Source organism: Cavia porcellus, unplaced genomic scaffold (genome assembly GCF_034190915.1).
Source record: "Cavia porcellus strain 051 isolate PalLab524CR breed Dunkin Hartley unplaced genomic scaffold, mCavPor4.1 scaffold_4, whole genome shotgun sequence".
NCBI lineage: Eukaryota > Metazoa > Chordata > Mammalia > Rodentia > Caviidae > Cavia > Cavia porcellus.
The window spans coordinates 7408289-7430666 of NW_026947487.1; the positions used below are offsets into that span (position 1 = coordinate 7408289).

Here is a 22378-nt window from a genome sequence, read left to right on the forward strand (position 1 = left end):
CTTAATGAGATCCTGTCTCAAAAAAAAAAAAAAAAAAAAAAAAAAGGAAGCCCAGACTAGGAAATCTTAGAAATCCGTGTTAAGGGAATACAAGCCAGCTAAAGAAGAAAAAAATTATTCATTCAAATAAAACAGAATTTTGTAGATTGAAAAAATAATGGGCAAATGATTTTGAAATGTGAATACAAAATACTTACTTAACAAAATTAAAATTATGACGGAATTAGAGGATAAAGAGACAGAGAAGGATAAATTCACTAAATTCTTCCATAGCTAGATATCATCTATGTAGCCAAAGTAGACTATTTATAAAAATACAAATAAACATGACAAAACTACTTTCTCCATCTGGAAGAAGTCCTGTTAATCTAATTCCTAGTCTTAACACTAATTTTTATTTAATAAAGGAAACATGTTCATTCATCTCCACACCTCTCTTTAGGAACAAGTTGCCCAGACCAAATAAGTAATCCTCACTTCTTTAATAGGGGCCATCCTGCTGGTCTGGTCTAGTCAATGACTAAGTCATGTGGTCAAATTTCAGAGTCAAGTTAACAACCTCATTCAGCTCCATTTCGTAAGCAACATTCTCCATCTTAGAGTTTCTGAATAATAAGGTTTGTGTTTTTTTCTCTATCACTATTTCTCTCATTTATCAATTTTACCACATCTTGGGCAGAAAAACACAGATCTCGAGAACTCAGCACCCAGTATTTCAGGAATAAACACTGAGAAATAAAACAGAATTAACATATAAGATGTAACTAAGCTTTTCGGCTGAGTCTCAGACATCACTGTGTGCACAACTTGGTAGAACCTCACGTTAAGACCTATAAATCACACTGTTATAGACAAAAAAAAGATAAACTAATTACAAGATATGCTGACATTGATATTTAGTTTTGTTGGCTTTATCGATAAGGAAATTACTTTTCAGAGGCAAAACACATTGCTGATCATATATAAATAGGACCACGTGCATGACAGTTGCAGAAATGATCAGTATAACATGGTAAAGCTAATAATGAAGATGCCTCAGAAGACAAGTAATTATTACTCACTACTACTGAATATAAATGTCATTTAATATCACTACAGAAACTAATTGTTTCATTTTAGATATCACTGGAAAAAATACATTACATTATCGTCTACATAATCTAAACTCCAGATTATGCAGGCACATAAAGTCAATAATTATACTCAATGTATTCTCAATTTTGCTGATACCTTTCAAATCTCTCACTTGTTTACAACCCTCTGAAAAATATTCAGATGGCTGCAAACAACCCCTGTGAAAAATATCCCTGCACTGCGCACAGGGCACACACCTGTAATCCCAGAGCTCTGGTAGGCTGAGGCAGGAGGACTGAAATATGGAGCACACCCTGGGCAATTTTACTACTTAGCAATACTCTGTCTCAAAGAAAGAAAAGAAAAAAAAGGAAAGAAAATGAAATGACAAGACCCACTCGACCCGACCCAACCCTGGATAGGCGAGGTGGCTATTAGGGATGTAGCTCAATGACAGCACTTACCTAACATATAAGACCCTGGGTTCAATCCCTTACACTACCTAAAATACCAAGAGAAGCTACAGTAATTTCAGAAAGTCTGCAAAGATAAAAAAAAAAAAAAAAGAACATTACATTACACTCCAAAAAGACATGGCAATTTTTAGTGTATGTACACTAAATAATCAAAATACATGCCAGATGCAATGGTTCATGCCTATAATTCCCGCATTTGGGAAGTTGAGGCAAAGGATCACTATGACTACAAATTCAAAGCCAGCCTGGGCTACACAGCAAGTTAAAGCCCAGTCTACACAACATGTCAGAACCTTGTCTCAGAAAATAAACAAGATTCAGAGTATGTGAGGCAAAAATTAAAGAACCACAGAATAGTTAGATGAATTCACCATAAAAGGTAAGAACTCTCACTATATGATCCAGCAATCATATTCCTTGGTATTTCTGTAAAGCTGAAAACTTATATCCACACAAAATCCCATGTACAGAAGCTTATAGCAACTTTATTCATAATTGCCAAAACTTGGAAGCAACCAAAATGTCCTTCAGAAATTGAAAGGATAACTAAACTATGGTACACACATATAATGGGATATTATCCAGTGCCATATATATACATATACATATATATATGTGTGTGTGTATATATATATATACACTATGAAAAGACACAGAGGAACCACAGGATAGTTAGATGAATCCACCATAAAAGGTAAGACCTCTCACTATATGATCCAGCAATCATAAATGCGTATTACAACAATTATAAATGTATATTACTAAGTGAAAGAATCCAATCTGAAAAGACTACATATTCTATGATTCCAATTAGAATCAGAGTTATTCTGGAAAAGTTAAAACTACAAAACAAATTTAAAGATAAGTGATTGCCAGAGGTTAGAGAGGAGTACAAAAGAATAGGCATAGAACCAAGGACTTTAAGGCAGTAAATATACTCTGCATGATACTATAATGGTACATACATGTAATTGTATATTGGTTGAAACCCACAAGACATACAGAATCCACAAATAAACTATGGACTTAGGGAATAATGCTGTTTGATGCAAGTATATGAGCTACAATAAATAAGTTACACTGATGGGAGATGCTGATGAGGGAAACCATGTACGTGTGGGAACGGGGAGTACATTGGAATCTGTGCCTCTCTCAATTTCCCTATGAATTTAAAACTGCTGTAAAGTAAGGTTTTTTTTAAACTATCTTTAAAAATTAGGACTATGTCTTTTAAAATTAGGCAGCAAATAGAATTTTTAAATTAAAATTACTTCCAAAATGATTAATCAGGCATAAAAATTTCCCAGTAATACTATAAATTAAGAAAAAAATTCTTAAAAGCAATCTCCAAAAATGTAAAAATTATAATTGCTAACTTTAAAAAATTATAATTTCAGATAGGAAAGAAAAGTTATCAAGGGTAAACATACAAATAAGGACCACAGTTCAAGAAGACATAGTAACTCTTAACATGTATGCACCTAAAAACAAAGTATGTGAAACATATGTGAAGCAAAACTGACTAAACTGTAGGAGAAAAATAGATAAATCTATTATTATTGTTGGAAACTCTGACATCTTATTAGAAATGAACAGATTCAGAAGGCAAAAAAGAATAAAAATGTAATTCAATTCCAACACCACTAACAATGAACTAGCCATAATGAACATCTACAGATTACTTCATTCAACAACATCAGAATATACATCTTTCTCAAGCTCACATGGAACACTCAGACTATATCTTAGGACATAAAACACACTTAACAAATTTAAAAAAACAGAAATTGCCGCATCTGCTTTCAGACAGTAGTGGAATTAAACTGGAAATCAGTAACAGATCACCAGAAAGTCCCAAAATACTTAAGAGATTAAACAACATACTCCTAAATGTGTCAAAGAAATCTCAAAAGCAACCTTTTTTTTTTTTTTTTTTGTCTTTTTGTCTTTTTGTCTTTTGAAAGTCTCATTATGCAGTTCAGGCATTCAGGCCAACCTTGAGCTCACTTTGTAGCCCATGCTGGTTTCAAATTGTAATGATCCTCTTGCCTCAGCCTCTCAAATGCTAGGATCACAGGCATGTACCACCACCCTCCTTAAAGAGAAATTCTAAAAGTATTTTTAACTAAACTAAAATGAAAGTACAATATGTCAGAATGTACAGAATGAAGCAAAAGTAGCATTCAAAGGGGAATTTATAATTAGGGGTATTACAATAAATGGAATTGTTTGAGTTACATTCAAGTATGTAGTATGTAGAAATACAACTAATTTTTTGTAGTCTGGCACTCTACTGAAAAGATTATTTCAAAAAGTTTACGAATTATGGTTTTCTACACATAAAAGCATGATATCTAGAAATAGAAATTATTTTACTTTTTTAAAGTATTTTACACCTCTTGTCAGATTACTCTGGTTTGAGTTCCTAGCACCATGTAAAACAGAAGCACTAAAAAAGCAAGTGTTAATTTGTAATGGCTAAATCTTGGAAATAACCCAAATGCCCATCAATTGAGAAATGAATAAAAAAGATGTGATATTTTTATACAATGGAGTACTATTCAGCTAGAAAGATAAACTAGAGACATTTATAGGTAAATGAATGCAAGTAGAGACCATATTTTCTCTTATCAAACTCTCATGTGTAGACATCATATTGTCTCCATCATGTAAGATACTGAAAGATTTAGTTAGATCCAAAACATACCACAGTATTGTGAAACGGAATAAAACTGCTCAAAAGGAAAAAAAATAACTGGGATGGGGAAAAAGAGAAAAGAAGGAAAGGAAAACAATATATATGTGATAGCTAAGATAACTGTGCTATTGGTCCTGTTAGTTCAGGGAAAGAAACTATGATTGCTTATATTGTTTGATCTGTTTTGTATGTCCATATGTAATCTGAGCAACTATTTTGAAAGTAACAATATGTAATATAGTAATCATTGTTAATTTCCTATCAGCTTGTTTTAAAATTCTATATTGTTTCCATTGCTTTGTTTTCATTTAATCTTAAAATAAAAATTTATTTAAGAAAAAAATAAAAATAAAAATAAAAAAGCAAGTGTTCCTGTCTTATTCCTGATCTTAAGGGGAAAGTTTGCCATTTTCAACCAGTGTATCAACTCTGGTTTTGTCACATGGGGCTTTTAATACTGTTAAGGAAGTATCACTTTATTTCTTGTTTGGTAGGTACTTTTATCATAAAATGGTGTTGGTTTTTCCAAATAATTCTTCTCTACCAATTAAGATGTTTATGTTGGTTTTTCTCCTGAAATCTGTTATTGAGGCATATTACAGTGACTGGTTTTGTGTACTGAATCATGCTTCTATATATGGGATAAGCTGCATTTGATCATGATGTGTAATCTTTTCAATATGCTGCCAGATTCATTTTGTTAGCACTTTACAAGCAAGTTCTACACAATCATTAAAGATATTGGTCTACAGTTGCCTTCGTTTATTTTTGGTAGTGTCTTCATACGATTTCAGAATCAAGGTAACAAAGGTCTCATGAAAGTAGGAAGAGCTGCCTTAACTTTTTGCAATAATCTGAGAAGGATTAGAGTTAATTCCTCTTTAAATGTTTGGTAAAACTAATCAATAAAGATACTTGATGCTTGGCTTTTCTTACCTGTGAGGATTTTTTAAGTGAACTAATTGTATGTCCTGACTTTTTATAACTCTGTAACTCTATTCAGATTTTTTTCAGGTTTTCTAACTCTTGAATCAATTTTTAAATCTTTGTTTTTTGAGACAGCCAGCATCTCTCAGGCTGGGGATTTAGCTCAGCGGCATAAGCGCCTGCTTTGCAAGCACATGGTCATGAGTTCAATCCCTGGTATTGATAAACAGAGAGAGAGAGAGAGAGAGAGAGAGAGAGAGACAGTATCTCTCTACATAGTTCAACCTGGCCTTAAACTCACTTTGTAGCCCAGGCTGGCTTCAAACTCACAGCAATCTTTTTGTCTTAGCCTCCCAACTGCATGGATTACAGGTATGAATCACCACAGCAGGCTTGTTGAATCATTTTTTATAGTTTTTGTATTTCTAGAAATTCGTCCACTTTAGGCTATCCAATTTGTTGATGTATAGTTATAGTTTTTTAATACAATCCTTTTTATTTCTGCAAAGTCAAGAGTAACATCCACTCTCATTTATGATTTAGTAATTTGAGCAATTTGTCTTCTCCCAACCCCATACGTCAGTCTAGTTAAAAGTTTGACACAGTTTTTTTTTTTAATCTTTTCAACAAATTTATTTTTTTCCTTCATTTTCTTGATTCCACACATGGGGGTAAAGGTAGAATATTTGTCTAAGGCTGGCTTACTTCACGTAACGTAATCTCTACTTTCATCCATTTCCCTAAAAACAACATTACATTGCTCTTTATTGTTAAATCATACTTCCATTATGTATATAATATCACATTTTCTTTAATTATCCACTGATGAGCTACTGTAAATAGTGGCACAATTAAGATGGGCATCCAAGCATCTCGGTCAAATGCTAATTCTGATTACTTCAGAAAAAACACTGGGACAGTATAGTTGGATCATGTGGTCATTCTACTTTTGATCTGGAGAATTTCTATCCTGACTTCCATAGTGGTCATACTAATTTAGGGACACAGTTTTCCTTCATCCTCACCAGCATTTTATTATTTTTTATACTTTTGATAGCCATTCTGACTGAAGTGAGACCAAATTTCAATGTCGTTATGATTGGTATTTCCATGATGGCTAAAGACGTTAAACAATTTTTTCATATAATTCTTAGCCACTTGTAACTCTTTTAAGAAGTTCTGTTCATTTGCCATCTACTGACTGGATTGCTTGTTCATTTGGTGTTCAGTTTGTTGAGTTCTTCGTAGTATTCTGGGTATTAAGCCTCTGTCACAAAAGTAGCTGACCAAACTTTTCTACTATTATGTAGGCTGTCTTTTCACTGTTATTTTCTTTGTTGTACAGAAGTTTTTTTAATTTGATGCAATTCCATTTGCCAATTTTTGCTATTTTTGTTGAACTCCTGAAGTCCTATTTAGGAAGTCACTTCCTACACCTGTATCTTGAAATGGTTACCCTATATTTTAACCTGGTAATTTCAAAGTTTCGGGTTTTCCATTAAGGTCTTTGATCAATTTTTTTGTTGATTTTATTCAGGGAAAGAAACAGGGATGTAGTTTCAATCTTCTACATACAGATACTCATTTTTCTCAGAACAATTTGTTAAAGAGTCAGTATTTCGAAAGAGATCTCTATTAAATTCAAAAGCTTAAAAACAAACTATGACAAAACAAAACCTTTTGCCTACTCTTTCTAGCTAGTTTTGTGGTGGGTCTAAGTCATCTATGGCCTCAGCGGTTAGTTATTGTGCACAAGAAAGATGAGTATCTGGGTATGTATCTTGGTCAAATGCTGATTCTGATTCTGCTTTCGCCTTGGTCTTTAGATCCTGTTGATACTGAATTTAACACCCAATGATGAACGTTTATAGTCTTTTAGTGTTTTTCTTTTTTTATTTTTTTTAACCAAAATTGAACTCATGACAACCTTGCACTTGCTAGGCACACGCTTATGCTACTGAGCTACTTCCCCGGACTGTCTCATGTTTTTCTAAGCATGTGTCCTACCTTGGGCATGCATGTGGCTTTCTAAATTTTCTTGTACATACTAGTGCTCTAAATGCCTTAACTACCAAAGTGTCCCCCCCCACCCTCCAAAAAAACATTTATCCAGGACTCGGGCTTTTTCCCAGGCCTCAGGAAGTCTACTGTATGTCTCACTGTAATTTTTACACAAATCAGCTGCAAGATTTTTCATCTGCCTTATGTTTCTAATCAATGCCCATTTGCTTTTTATCCCTGACAAAGTTCTAAATTAGGTGACACAGATACATAAGTACTAGTCACAGCTCTTCGGGTAGCTTCCAAATGTGTTAGAAAGACAAATACAATAATTTGCAAATACGGTTTAGCTTGGCACCAGAGACCTAGGTCACACACTAGGAATATAAGTTGCTCTCTTCACATCAACTGCCAAGTTGGGAAAAGGGTGCAGCAAAGACAAGCAAAAAAGTCACAATGCATTCCTGGCATTTTTTAGTTACCCTTTTCTTGGTTCAACTTTTCCTTGGTTACTATAAACCTCTGACTTGTTTTCCAGAGTTCTGACAACGTTATTCTAATAGTTCTGGCTTGTTTTTCAATGTTTTTGTAGAGAGACATAATTTTAAAGCTACCTAATAAATACAACACTTTGCTGATACCACTCTAAATCTTTATTTTTAAAAAGCTGAAAATTCATTGTATAGTTAAGTTTAAATTTACTAAGACAAAATTTATTCTTTTGAACCATTTTAATCTGGAAAAATACCCACAGTAACACAGTTCTAGAAATTTTTACTGAGATCCACAAATTAAACTGACGTGTGACAGTGAGTCATATACAATAGTAACTTAATAGATGTAATTTCTTGAATTTATTTTAATATTGTACTTTTACTATTGCTATTATTTGATTTCTGACAAATGCTAGATAGTTAGGAAATATCAGAAAAACTAAACAACTTATTCTTAGGTAAATACTCTTTATACACACACACACACACACACACACACACACACACACACATTCCAGGTATATAATTATATTTTTATAGGATGTTTATGATAGATATACAATGCACTAATTGTTCCACTAGTCAAATTATTTGATATGACTTCTATGGAAATAAAAGTACTAAAATTTCAAGGTGGTATTTTGCAAAAAAGACAATCTAATTTGGAGGTGCTTCACAGGTTTGTAAAACACTATTTAATTTTTTTCTTTTTCTTTTCTTTTTGGTAGAGGAATCAAACAGACACTTATGCTACTGAGCTATATCCCCAGCCCTTATACATTGTTAAGCAAAATCCAAAACTTTATTTAAAATCTTAAACTGTAGATCCATTAGCACTCAAAATGAAATGCTTTGTTTTGCAAACTAATAGAATTCAAAAGCAAACAGATCAGTATTTGCTAAAGTCAATCAAAATCACAGCATTTAAAACCCTACTATATTTTAAAGTCATTATCAATAAAACATATACCATTCTAAAACATTTGCCAGCTTTACTGACAGTAAAAAATTATCAATAAAATCAACAACTCAGTCAACTACCAAGTTACTGAGTTAGGAAAAAATAATAATCTTAAGGAAATGTAGTCATTATGAGTAATTCTATTCCTGGCTTTTGCAACTTTATTATACATCAAAGTTGTCAGCTTACTGAGTAATAAACTCTACAGAAGAGTTTATCAAATACCAATGGGTCATAAAGCTAATCTAGAGGAGAGTGGGGATCAAGGCCCAAATTTAACATAGTATCAAAGAATAAAACAGATATCAATATACTTGCACATAAAGATAAATATGATAGTCTTACTATTCCCATAACACCATTCCATCAAAAGAAGTATCTAAAATAGGATATATCTTCCTACAGCACAGCCTTAAGCACAGGAAAATATTACTATGTACACTTCAATGAGATTTCTGTGAAATTACTGAAGAAAAATATTAAAGGGGTATTGTTTTACTATTTCTATGAGAATACTACCTCATATAGCTTATCCATAATTTAGAAATCTTGAAAATCTGAAGTAAACATCTAAACAACTTAACAAATTATAATGCATCATATGTTTGTTGAAACTCAATTTCAAACTAGTACAATTTACAATGCTTAATTGACACACTAAGTATTGATCTTTAAAGGACATTCTAATTTCTCCTTACTTCAACCACAACTATGCTTATAGTCCATTTCACAAATATTATAAGGAACATTCTCAGAAGTTTGCTACACTGGTACCTAGTGGTGTACAAAGATTTAAATATGTAACACACTTAATCCAGTTCTTGCTGCATAAACCTTTATAGAAAGTGTTTCACTGTAAAACTAACTTGCTGAAAATTTCTATCAAAATAAGCAAAAATCATGCTACATTCATAAAACGTGTATTTCCTCATAAGTGATTGTTTTAATATATTTTAAAACTTCATAAAGCATTTCACTCATAAATTGTTCTATAGAAAGCAGAAACAGACCAGGAAAAGTATTAAAATAAATGACTATAACTGGACAATTTGCCTTTATAATGAAAGAGCCTCCTTCATAAATTGATAACATACTTTTTTTTTTTGGTCTTTTTCCTTTTTATCGGTACCAGGGATCGAACTCACGACTGCCTGCTTGCAAGGTAGGTGCTTATGCCGCTGAGCTAAATCCCCAGCCCAGGAACATTCTTAATACACAAATTGAACTGACAAACTTAGTAGTCAGTAGGACAGAATTAGGACAGTAATCTGAGGTTCTTCTAAATACTGAGTTTTCAATGAATTCATTAGGTTTAAACTTAAGGATTTTCACTGGTTCAGTGAAAAAGCTTTAAATCCCATTTCTAAAGGAAAGTATCTCAAAAAGAAAGTACATATAAATCTACTTTCAATAAAATTATTAGGCCACACATAGGTAAATACTATGTTTTTACTGATTTTATACACTTCGAATTGGACCTCCACTTTACGTCTTAAAATACTCAGTATTTTAAAGCATATAAGCAAGTCATCTAGTAACCAAAAGGAAAAACTGAAACTTAAATTTTAGCTCTACCCAAACTACTGACCCAAACTACATACTGTTACTTAATGTAAAACGTCACACTAAATCTTTTTCAAAAAACTCATAAATTAGTATGAGTCTGTGGCTCGCCACAGAAGCTGATGCACTTACTACAAAACACTCTAGTTCACAAACCTAAGTAAATATTCATGGTGTGTAAAATGACTCACTTTAGGCTGTAAGCATTAATTTTAATATGAAAACTCTTAAAGTATTGCTTCAAAAGAACAGTTTGAATTGCTCAATAAAATCATTGCATAAGTGTTCAAATTTACCTGTTTGAGTCCTTCATCAGTAAGTTTGTCCTGGTTGCCTACATGTACTTTTTGAAGTAAAGGACAGTGAGAGGCAACCGCAATAATAGAGGTGTCAGAAAGCTGTTTACACCTGTACGCTGTATACCTAAGTAGTCCAGGACACTTAAATGCTAGAACACATACGCCAGTGTCAGACATACTGCGACAATCAGAAATGTTGATTTCTATTATATTCTGACTTCTTGATGCAATTTTTTCCAATAATTCATCAGTGACCTGGGAGAGAAAGAAAGCAATAAATTTAAATTGTTCCTAAAAGCAGAAAGTTACATTTTAAATTTCTCCCATAATATTCATTAGATCACAGAATAACTATATAACAAAAAGAAAAGCCTTAAAATTAAAGCATAACAAGAACTGTGGTATGATAAAAATATTCATGTTTGCTCTCTATCCTCCACTTTCTGACAGAGCTTCTAAAACTCTCAGAATTTCCTGATTGCTCATGTCTTTTGTTATTTATAACAAATCCTTGGACCACACCAGTGTCAGAACTAGCTGCCTCAGAGTCTGCCACTAGACAGTGCTTCAGTATGGGGTTGGCTACCATAAAGACTAACCAGGTGAACAAAGGGTGTTGTTTTTCAGGAGGGGCTATATCTAGGTAATAAGAACTCCTCAAAAGGATATTCAAAGAGCCTCTAAATTGAGAAACACATCCATGTGCCAGGAGGGTGACATACCTTGCCTTATGACACATTTCTGTTTGGTTGTTCCTGAGTTACATTCACTATAATAAATCAGTAAATGTAAGTTTTCCTGAGTTCAATATGTTTAGCTCCTTATAAAACCTGAGGTCTCACTGGAGGAACTCTCGAAATTTATAGCTCTTCAATCAGAGCTATAGGAGGCTCCAGAGATTTGCAACTGACATCTGAAGTGGAGGCACTCTGTTAAGACCCTTAACTTGTGAGGAATATGCTAACCTTGGCAGATAATGTCAGAAATGAACTGAATTGGATGCTCAGGTGATGTAATATTGGTTATTAATGTAAAAGAAACTATGCCTTGGGTATCAGAAGCAATGTGAGAAAATACCAAGGAAAAATGTGTGTATTCATTTTCAATGAAAGCCAAAAAATTCATCCTTTTTGGGGAAAAACTCACTTTAGTTTAAACTTAAAGCTTACCAAAAATTTACCACGAACAAAACTGCATTGGGATTTTAAATGTGGTGTTTTCCACTTTTAAATCAACAAATAATGTACATCAGTCATGCTATATGAACGCTGATTTTTTTTTTTTGTCTTTTTCCTTTTTTTATCGGTACCAGGGATCGAACCCACGACTGCCTGCTTCCAAGGCAGGTACTTAGGCCGCTGAGCTAAATCCCCAGCCCTGAACGCTGATTTTTTTATACATGATATCACATAATACTATAGGTTTAATTTCAATTGTTTTACTACTATCAGGATACTAACACATATGTAATTAATTCATAGCATAGAAAATATATATTGTATTTCAAAATACCAAAAATTCTATAGAAATGTCCATGTCAAAAAATGTATTCAGAACATAATAATCTTACAATTTATCAGACAAAATATACACACAGATATCAGAATTTTTTAAAAAGTCAATCTCTACATGTTCCCTGACCAATCATCACACATGAAAAGGAAACAAAGTTAATGTTATTTAAGTCCTTGGGGTAAAAATAACAGAGAAGGAAAATTCACATGAAATTTAAAATGGAAAAAGAAAAACAAAATAGACAGCTGAAAAACGGGAGGAGTAAGAGCCAAAAATAAAACTGTTTGTTTATGCTTTCTGAAAACAGCATCAGTGGAAACTGCTCCCTGAAAGATTAAAAGTGTGATATACTTCTCCTTTTCTTTCTTTCTTTTTTCTTTTTTTTTTTTTTGTACCGAGAATCGAACTCATGACCTCATTCTTGCAAGGCAGGTGCTTGTGCCCTGAGCTAAATCCCCAGCCCCTCCTTTTATTTTTTCATCTCCAAATCTTACTATCAGCAGAAGAAAGTCATTCTTGGTGTAATTCTGCTGTAAACAGTTTTGACATCGAAGAGTAATGAAGTAAAGGGTAAATGGATTATTTCACAATTTTTTTATTCTATTAGACACAACTGACATCATTCTCTCTATACACAAATTTCATGAACTTAAGCAATAACTAATTCTGCAATCATTTTAAACTCTTACCAATAAGCAGAAAAGAAAAACTGAATTAATTTAATATAAATGCTCAGGAACACGTCTGTTCAAAATGCGACCATCATACATAAACTACCAGTGGTGTAGAACTGACTTATACTCACTCAACCACATAAACTGAGAGCTTCTTTCCAAATCTAAATTCACTGGCATCACATACATAGCTTGAAATTAGCCACGGTAAAATGATTTATATCATAGAAGTAGGCAAGTAGCAAAAATCAGAACATTTTTTTGGAAGCTTGTTGTTAAATATCTAACCACACCTCAGTAAGGGAGTAATATTCCAAGGAGGCATTTAGAACAGATTTATTAGTCAAAAAAATCCTATTCTCAGTGGGTATTTTTATGTATTTCCAATGCTAAATACTATCAAGTTTTAAGTATGAATTTAAAATGTTTCAACAAACTGCAATAAGCACTATAAGTTCCAGGATTCCATCAACATGAATAAAAAAAATGTGGTATAAATATAAAATGGATTATTATTTGATCATAAAGAATGAAAACATGTTATTTGCAAAAAAAAAGGATGACATCTGAAACCATGTTAACTAAAATAAGTGAGACACAAAGTTAAATTTCATAGTTTCTTATTAAAAACAAAATATAAATAAATTTTAAAAATTAAAGCGAGCCAGTATAAAACAGAAAGACAGCATTTCTTTGTGTGTGTGAGGTGTTTTTGGGGGGGGAGTTGGGTTTTTTTGTATTGCTTTGATTTGTTTTTGTCTTTTTGAGACAGTCTCACTATGCAGTTCAGTCTGACCTTGGTCTCACTTTGTAACCCATGTTGTTCTCGAACTTGCAAACAATTCTCCTGCCTCAGCCTCCCAACTGATGGAATTATAGGTGTGTGCCACCATGCCAGCTTTTATGGCAGGTATTTTGAGAAGTAAAAGGGGTTGGGGAGGGGCATACAAAGGGAGGCAAAGGAATTATAAATTATCAAGATGAATTTATATATATACATATATATATATAAATACACACACACACAACAACAACAACAACAACAACTGTGTAATAGGAGAATTAGAAAATTTGTCAAAAGGAAAGTTTTTAAATAAGAGCATATGTTACTTTCATTTCTTCAGCCATGAAACACTGAAATAGTACCTCTTCATAGCATTGCTCCGAGGATCAAATGTGTTACTATGCATAAAGCCCTCAGAACAGTACGCAGCACAAAGGCAGAGATGCACAAAAAGTTTGCCATCAGTTTCTACTGTTAAACTATTGCAACCTCTCCACAAAAAGGAACTGTTTACTAATTTTAAAAAGTCAAGGCTGGGGATATAGCTCAGTGGCACAGTGCCTGCCTGGCAAGCACCAGGTCCTGAGTTCAATTCCCAGTACAAAGAAAAAAAAAAAAAAAAAGTCAAAGGAAAAAGAGGAAAGACATAACGAAATATGATAAATATTTTAAAAGAACCTAAATAACCTATGTATGCTTAAAACTATCTTGTTCACTATGATAACCTAGCTTCAACTTGAATTTTTCCAAAATACACTAAGAAAGCACAAAATTGTATACTGTAGCCATTTGAACTACCTTGAACAACAACATAGAAGAGATTTTTTTAAGAGGAAGGAGTATTTTTTTTTTTTTAAACTCAGTAGGTCAAATTTCCATACCTGTTGACAACTACTAAGATCCAATTGCTTCCAAAACTGGAAATCTAAACAAAGGTCACGCCAATACTTGCAAACCAATGATGCAGAAATGCAACGTTCATCCAGGAACAAATTGGAAAATATCTGTAATTAAAAGAAAACATATATGTAGTAAACATTGCCCAGGCATAGGAAAAGGCTTTAATTAGTTAGAAAATTAATTACTTAAAATAAGGAAATCATCTTGAATACAAGTAGCCATAGGAAAGTCATTGTTAAGTGTTACTCTATACAGGAGCTAAGAACAGGGGCTGAAGGGGGAGAGAACGAAGGGATGCCAGCATGTATGTATGCATGAGTCTGTGTATTTGTTTGTATTTTAAAAAGATTAGAAGGATAAGCCAAAAACCAATAAAGACTGCTTATCTTTAGGGAAAGAGAAAAAAAGACTAGGAAGAGGAATGAAAGTGAGATTAAAGATCTCTAATTTGACCTTGGAATTATCTAAACATTTTATATGCAATTTAATACAAAAAAGAACAAATCATAAGAAAAGCACACTACCTCTACAATATCTTTTTCTACAAATCCATAATTCCAATCTCTTACTGGGAAAAACATACACACCTAATGTGGGCCATTCTACAAAACACCTCGTCAAAACTCCTCAAAATATTCAGTCTTGAGAAACAAGAAAAAACTGAGAAACTACCACAGTCCAGAAAGATTAATGCAAAATGATAAGTAATGCAATCCTGAATCAGATCCTCAGACAGAAAAGGACATTAAAGGAAACAGGTAAAACCTAAATAAAGGTGGAGTTCACGCAACATAATACAACAATGTTCACAGTGCCAGCAAATGTACCACAGCAATGAAAGGTAATAAAATTTTGCAAAGCAAACTGCGTACAGAATACAGGGATACCTCAGTTATCCAACTCAATTTACTCCAAATTTTTGTTGAAAAACCAAGAGGTTTGAGAACTAAACATATTTTTCCCATAAGAAAAATGGAAAACCACTAGTTCTGAGATCCAAAAGTTACATTTATAAATTCATTTTTCCAGAACATTAACAAGTTTTGTGATAATTTCTTTCTTTAACTCTTGCTTTAACTCTACATGGTTCTCGAAAGTTTTCCTCTAAGCTTATCGCTAGTATCACCAACTTTTCTCAGCACCATGGCTATGGTATTTTACACAAATACACACATACACATCAAAGAAGCCCAATGAGGAATGTTTCAATGCACAAACACAAGCACCATATGTTGTCTGGGCAGGAGTGGCACTTTGCACTAAAGTGTTACCCCTTTGTGTCCTTGGTGAGAAGTGCCATGCGACTCAATCTCAGCCTTTACAGGTTTTTTTAAGTCAAATTTTCAGCTGGACTATAGAGCAAAGTCAGAGCAGATTCTTTTTTCAAACTTCTCTGTTCGGGTAGTGGCAAGTTCAACCATGAAGCTTTTGATACTAACAGACACTAGCTATTATCCTTGCACCTTACCTAGCAGGGCCACGGTGCAAATCTGAGAGTGGATAGTTTGTGAACAGTTCTGAAACTGAGAAGGAGTAGGCAGAGCATAAACAACTGCTACTATAACTATGCGCTGAAATGACTTACCTCTGTACAATCAGAAAATGTAGACATCTACTCTAGAATATCTAGTATGTTCAAATCTTGAGTCTTAGGAAAACAACTGCCTGAACTTCCTAAACAAAGGATCCACTGAGAAGAAAAGAATATGCATAAGAATCCCCTAATGAATGCAGCTCTGATAGCAGCAAACATGTAGTAAGCCTATTACAGCCTTTTACTCACAGTTCTTATAACTGAAACCGCTGGACAATATACTAAAAACAAGTACCTCAAGACTAAAAAAGTTAATAATGGGTGGGCTACAGAGCAGAGCAAAAATCTGAAAAATGACAGAAAAACAGGAATGAGTGTTTGTGGTTTGTCTGAAAGTTTGTTCATTTGTCTGTTTTTCCTTTTCTCTCCTCGTGGGAAATGAGGGTAGTCCTTTGCAAAACTGTTGTGCAGGCACAACTGCTGTGCAGACACAACAGGCAAAAATTCTATATAGAAAGACCACTTCACCCTCGATTTAGCTCAGCGGCATAAGCACCTGCCTTGCAGGCACACAGTTGTGAGTTCGAAACCCTGATACCAAAAAAAGAGAGAGAGAGGCTACCTTTCTGCACCAAAGGACCACGAAAAAGACACAATGTGAGTAGAATCTTCTATTGTTTTCTTTCCTCTCTCTTTTTTCTTCTAGGTCTCATATCCTAAATGCTACCTCAGTAGAAATACAATGTGGCAGCTGTGTAGGAACCTTCTGGCTAAAAGAAAAGAAAATAGAACTCTGTGGTCCAAAGAGGGTGCAAGGACTCCTCATTACTTTTTTCCAATTCCTTCATCAAGAAAGCAGCCCCAGTCACAGAAACTTACATAGCAGCCAAGGTGCCTATGGATCAATGACAGAAATCCCATCCTTCTAGCCCCCAAAAATAAAATAAATAAATAAAGCTTTACTGGCATACAGCCTGCACAACCCTTTTATGCATGGCTGTGTGTTGATAAAACTTTATTTACAAAAACTGGCAGCATATTTGGCTTGTCCAGGTCTACAGTCTGAGGCCTGTGTCTTACAATACATGCACTACAAGTTATACATTCCTTCTGACACTTTAGCTACATCTCATAAATTTTGATATGTACTGCTCAGTTTGAAATATCTTCTAACTTTTCTTGTAATGTCTTCTTTGATAAAGTTTATTCACAAGTGTTACATGACATCAGCAAAAATTACAGAAGAAAGAATTTCAAGTCTATTCTTTAACAAAAACAGCATAAATGGACAAAACCTGTCATCAACTACATTAAAGCTTTAGAATGGATAAAAGATTTATAGAAACCAGGAAAGTATTTAATCAAGAAAAGGCAACTGAGTTTCAATAAGGGTATCTCTGTCAAATCACTAGCGAATTAGTAAACTAAACAAAGACTTCAGAGACTACATACAAGAACCAGATGTCATGAAATTAGTCCAGAAAAGACACTAGGAAACAGCAGAAACCAAAAGCAGCAATAATAAATCCTAGAGAGGGGAAAGACCTTGATTCCCAGAATTGTTTTACTAAAATATTTAGTGTCTACTTTAAAACATATATATGACATACAATTAAATATATGTAACAAAATTAAATCGAATTATCTATCTCTCTATATCTATCTGCTTAGATAGATAGATAGGTGCACTTATATGAGAGTTATGCAAAGAACAAGGAAGTATGACCTGGTCACAAGAAGAACTTAATAAAAACTCCTTAGGAAGAAATTCAGTTATTGAACTTATTTTGACAAAGACAATAAAGCAATAATTAAGACATACTCAAAGAGGTAAAGGCAACCATGTACAAAAACATTAAAGGAAGACTGGGCATGAAGCTCAGTGGTAAAGTGCTTGCCTAGCATGCATTGGTTCAATCCTCTATACTGATCCGGCCCGTGGATCAATCTATGGGCCTCTCCTGGAGAGAGGACCAGGATGGGGGGCTGGGCAAGAGGTAAAAGTGATGGAGACAAGTTGAGAGGTTCCAATCAAGTCTCATTTTATTCCGGAAGTGATTACATCTTTTATAGGCCAAGGGCGGGAGATAGGACAGGAAGAGGCTACGGGGGTGAATACAACAGGGTCATCGTCATGTCCGGGTATGTGGCATAAGCAGGAGAGGATCATGGTTAATGTAGGCAGACCCAGTGCCCATAGGAGACAGAGAGGCAGGGAGGCAGCAATGGGGCTGTCGCGCGGCTCCCTACACTATACCACAAGGAATAAGAGAAAAACAGAGAATCAAACAGAGAAGTAAAACTTGTGAGAAAAAAACATTCTGAAACAGAATCATACAATAACTAAATTCATTATAGGGATTCAGCACAAGATTAGAACTAGCAGAAATCTTAAATAAGTAAACTAATGATGGTCTATGTATACTGGCATGCACCACTACATCTGACTAATTAGACAATTTTTTTCTATAACGTTGTAGGGATTGAACTCAGTACTGCACTGTGCTACATTCCCAGGCCTTTTGATTTTTTCAAAAAATCTTTTTGGGTCTTGGTAAACTACACAATCAGGCCTGCCTGGATCTGTGATCCTACTCCCTCAGCCTCCCAACTAGGATTATCAAATTGGGGGACGGAGCTTGCTGATCTATCCAATTTTTAAATCTGCCTTGACAATGACACTTGCTTTCTGTTAAACATTCTCAGCACCTCCAACTATCACCCACTCTCACATATACAGACACATAAGTTTTACAATAAACCAGAATGTGTGGGGAGATTGTCCCTTATGGTTCTCTCACTTCCAGTCTGCCTAGTTGATTTATAGCTAGTCTTCCACTATCAGCACACTCTCAGACTAACAAATACGTGGTTTGAATTTGTGTGTTTCCTACATTCTTCACCACTTTTAGCAGACATGTACAGATTTTTTATTCATTGTCATAATATGAGTTGGTCCTCTGGCAGCAAAGCTGCTGGCTTTTCAACTACAATTCTTGCCACAAGGGCTGATATAAGAGGTCACAGTAAAGGCCCCATGCAAAAATGTAATGGACTTTCACTACAATATTCTTACCTGAAGCTCTGAAAGTGTCCTAACAATAAGTGCGTTCCAATTTTTTGTCTACCTTTGGTTAACTTCCAGAACTTAATACTTTCAGGCAATTGTGCCACTTTATACTTGCCTTCTGTGGTAAGGATAAACTAAATTCTTCATAGCTCTAAATCCTGCTCATTCTCATTTTATATGAGAAAATAAAGCCTTTGGGAGACTAGATTATTTGTTTAAAAGACAAGCCTTCAAAGATAAATTTATCCATTAATAAATAGTATGCAAAGCATGGTCCTTGTGTGTGAGCAGCACCTTGTTTGGCTAGTCCTTTCTTTGAGTGTCTTCTGTAAACGTTTTCTCTTTTGTAAAAGAAGAGCATCACAATACATACATCATTTGCTAAATTCACATAGATCTAGAACAATTTCATTCAAGAGAAAAGGAATTCAGCAAGTGGATGATAAGCATAAAATAAAATATATGATCAAAGATTAAGCCTCTATTTTAGAACCTGCTATGCTAATATGAAAAACCCTCACTTACGCTTTCTCTCTTTCCCTATCAAGAATACAACCTGGTTGTCAACCAAGTTGACAAAGAAAGGCAACAGCTACTCAGGACAAAGCACCAAAAATGACAGAATTCATAGATGTGAAGTAAACAGATGAGATCAGATCAACACATAAATGGACAAAGAATACACACACACACACACGTGCGTGCATGTGCGCACACACACACACACACACACACACAATAGAGTACTATTCACCCATAACAACAAAATTTTGTCATTTGTAGGAAAATGAATGAGTCTGAAAACCATCACGTTGAGTGAACCAAGCCAGACTCACACAAATATTGCATGTTCTCTCTAAAGCATAGAAATTAAAACATATGACAAAAAGTAGAAGGGGGCTACTGGACAAAAGAAAGGGAGGGGGGTGTAAGCGTAGGTAATAAGCAGGATCAATGTGAACTAAAGATAGGCACAGAAACTCCCCCCAAAAACACAAAACTAGGGGGGGAAGTCAGGGCAAATGGAGTGGGAGATGAAAATAATCCAAGTATGTGCACCTACAAATCTACTAAAACAAAATCCATCAATCTATGTCACCAATAAAAAAGTGAAAAAAATGAGAAGCTAACGAAACTCTCTTTTTCATAGACTAATCAAGACCACTTTGTATCCTCTGGAAAAAAAAAGAACTATAAATCTGACTTCCAAAAGTTCATTTCAGTATTAACTTTAAACCGTTATTCATCCCTTCAAGGGTAATCTGGTAAACAGAACCTTAAATCAAGCATTCATGAAAGAGTACATATTAACCTAATTCTTCCTCCCACTTACACTAGAAATCTACACTTCAAAAAGTGGGATTATGTTTTTCCTTTGACTTTCATTTCCCATACATTTGTTCCTATTTTCATATCCAGAAAAAAAAAATAGATCAGGTACTTAAATTTTCCTTTAAAGCACAATTCTCTCATAAAACTGCCTTGACCACCGAATCAACTGTTGGTTATGAACCTATAAAAATAAGAATTCAATATCTACTGAAAATATCAGGGGCAAATGTTTGTGAAATAGTTTTCTAAGAATAGTGATAGATTTTAGATCTCCCCGCTCTCTAAGCCTACTTTAGAAAGAAACAAGTCTGCTGACAGAGCGGGATAACTTAAACATAAAAGCATCAAAAAAAATCTCTAATATTTAAATGTAGGCCTCAACATACCAAAATACTGACATAGGAACTAGGTTAAAAAAAAAAAAAAAAAAACTTGTTGCATTGTAGTTCTGCCATATGAAAATCTACTTGTAATTTCAGTAGGTATAGTTGCTCAAGTTACATAAGCAACAAGTAGCAAAGGCAAAACCTACTTAATTTGATGCAAAATAATCTAGTAACCAAAGACTAACAGGTATAAACACTGAAGAAAAATGCTACTCCCACAGCTGACCTTTGAAGAGCCATTCTTTACTTCTCAGATTTCTGTATTTAAAGGCCACACTCAACCCTATTGGTCCAATTATAAAATTAATTGCATATCAGTGGTTTAGAAGTTATGTGACATAAGCCCACACAATTCAGGAATCCCTTTCATAAAATCCCTAAGCGAGTATACAGGGCTTCTTAAACAATACTTTGAAAAGATCTCTAAATTTGGAATCAGTGAGCTGGGATCCAGCCAAAGGGTGCCATTCACTATAATGCCTCAGGGTAAGCAAATTTACTTAACCATTCATATCTGTGTATGCATTAAAAAAAGAGAAATAATGACCAAAAGGTCTAAAAAAATCTCTTCCTGTTCTGAAATTAATATAATTATTTTTAGTAAGTCCTACTTTATATTTTAAGAACTCACTTCATTTTTAGACAGCTCTAAGTATTAGGAAAATTTTCTAAAGTTCCAAACATGCACGCTCTTTGACACTTAAGTTCCACTTCCTGAAATATACTCTAGAAAAATATAACCACATGTGCATAAGAGACTGTTTAAAACAATGCATAAGCACTGTTTATATATATATATATATATATATATATATATATATATATACCCTTGAATATACCCTTTATATATATATATCAAGAACAGTGCTTATTAAGAATAATGCTCATTGTTCTTAATAACAAAAAGCAAGAAACAGTAGTAGAAAGTAGTATGGTATAATACTATAGGTTACTAAATAGCAGTTACAAAGAATGAAAAAAACTGTATGCTCATATACAGACCATCAAACAATATTGTAAACAAACAAACTGTAACACACGCACATTCTAATGCTATTTATGAAAAAAATATGAAGACTTTATATAGCACTTTCTTCAGTGACAGAAATGTTCTATATCTGTACAGTCCAGGACAGTAGCCATGAACTACATGTGACTATAGATTTCTGAAATGCACTAAAACTGAAAAACTGAATTTTAAGTTTTACTTTAAATTTAAATACATGTAGCTAGTATATATAAATATATAGTAGCTAATATACCAGACAGCACAGGTCTAGAAAAATAATCTAAATTGTTAATAGTGGTTACCTCTGGAATAGAAATCACTGGGAGAGTAGGGGGTGGAAGCAAGACAAATTTTTGCTTTACCTTCATTATTTGGATATTTCAAAGTAAGAAATTTTATTATTTATATAAAAAGAAAAGGAAAAAACCTGATAATGACTCAAAATTAGCCTACCAAAGTCAATAGAATTCAGTTTTTCTTTTCTGTTATACCTGGGAAAAAATTAAGCAAATAGCTGCTTTACTTCAAATCATCTCTTCAAAAACATTTTAGTGGCTGAGGTTGAAAGAAGTACCTGGTTTTTTGTTTTGGTTTGTTTTTAAAAAGTCTTACTTGCCAGTGAAAACTCTATAGCAAGTATCTGCTGATATTTTATTTGCCCATGTCATCCAGGGGTTTAGA

General features: G+C 33.9%; 1 pseudogene; it reads right to left on the reverse strand.

Moving 5' to 3' along the window:
• Positions 1 to 22378, reverse strand: part of LOC134475645 (F-box/LRR-repeat protein 17-like) — an 80153-nt pseudogene that overhangs the window by 53783 nt on the left and 3992 nt on the right.